Here is a 1,688-nt window from a genome sequence, read left to right on the forward strand (position 1 = left end):
TGCCTGTGAAGCCTAAGGACCCCGGTTCGAGGCTCGGTTCCCCAGGTCCCACGTTAGCCAGATGCACAAGGGGGCGCACGCGTCTGGAGTTCTGGAAGCCCTGGCGCGCCCATTCTCTCTCTCTCCCTCTGTCTTTCTCTCTGTGTCTGTCGCTCTCAAATAAATAAATAAATTAATTAAAAAAAATGTTCTACGCCCTTAGCCATCAGGGAAATGCAAATTAAAACTACTTTGAGATTACATCTCACTCCTGTCAGAATGTCTATCATCAAGAAAACAAATGATAATGAATGTTGGTTTATAATAATATAAATATTAGTTCATTACTTGACATGAATTTACTATACTGGTATAAACTGATAAGTGGGAAACTAGCACAGGAATATTTGAAATTATTGTTGTTTTGTTTTGTTTTGCTTTGTACTGGCCAGAGCTGTCTAGCTCTTGGACATATACAGACTAACACTTTTCCAGTGAGGTTTTTTGTTTGTCTGTTTGTTACTTTTTTTAAAGTAGGGTCTCACTATAGCTCAGGCTAACCTGGAATTCACTCTGTAGTCTCAGGGTGGCCTAGAACTCAAGGCTATCTTCCTACCTCTGCCTCTCCAGTGCTGGGATTAAAGGCGTACGCCACTACACCCGGCTCCAGTGAGTTTTTGTTAACATCATGATCAGGGTCCCAGGGCAGGGACCATCATATACCCAAGTCCCTCTTTACTGCCCTGGGAGTACAGAGGACAGAGGAGGGCTGAGGTGGAGCCACATCATATCATTGCAGGAAAAGTGTCTTCTGCAAGGTGGTTGTCACAGCTTGACACACATGATAGGGGGCAGAGTGACTTGTATGCATGCAGGTACCACTCTCACACAGTGACATCACCTCTCTCGCTAGTCCAGGTAATTCTGCCAGGAGTTCCTACACTGGTTCTGGTTGGGGAAGTGGCCGTCAAAAGAGGCACTATTGTAGTTCTTGATTTTCATGTTGATGTTTTCAGCCATGGTCCTGACTCCAATAGGTGCCCATGAAGGAGAGCAAAGCTCAATGGCAGCATTTTATTTTATTTATTTATTTTGGTTTTTTCAAGGTAGGGTCTTGCTCTAGCCCAGGCTGACCTGGATTTCACTCTGTAGTCTCAGGGTGGTCTCAAACTCACAGTGATCCTCCTACCTCTGCCTCCCTAGTGATTAAAGGTGTGTGCCACTATGCCCAGCTAGTATTTTGCTTTTTAATATCAAACTATTCTATGAAATAAAGCCCATTTAAAAATAGGTATCAAGATGGAAATGAAATTGGAATCAGAGAACCATGTAGATTTTATATCTCAAAGTAAATAAATTTTAAGTTAGAGTGCTTCATTAGCACTTAAGAGTGGGAGAATAATAGATACTTTAGAAAAGCAGTCCCAGAAAATTTAGCACTCTTGGACTATTTAAATATATTTGTTGCATATAAAGTTAGGTTATGATATAGGTAATTAATGAAATATAAACAAAGGCAATCAAAATAGACAAAATTTTGATATATCAGTGATATGAAGTAACAAGTAACCTAATCATTGAGACTAAACATTTTTGGTAATAACAAAATATTTGAGCTAACAAATATTTCATTATGCTGGAACTTTCTGAAATGCTGTGCAAATTACTAAATCTTAAATGTATTTAGTCTTAAAAGTTATAAATAGCAG

General features: G+C 39.6%; 1 pseudogene; it reads right to left on the minus strand.

The window, feature by feature from the left end:
• Nucleotides 1-764: 764 nt before the first annotated feature.
• LOC123454079 lies at nucleotides 765-999 on the minus strand (annotated as a pseudogene).
• Nucleotides 1,000-1,688: the final 689 nt, after the last annotated feature.

This window comes from Jaculus jaculus, chromosome 13, assembly GCF_020740685.1.
Source record: "Jaculus jaculus isolate mJacJac1 chromosome 13, mJacJac1.mat.Y.cur, whole genome shotgun sequence".
In the NCBI taxonomy this organism is placed as follows: Eukaryota; Metazoa; Chordata; class Mammalia; order Rodentia; family Dipodidae; genus Jaculus; species Jaculus jaculus.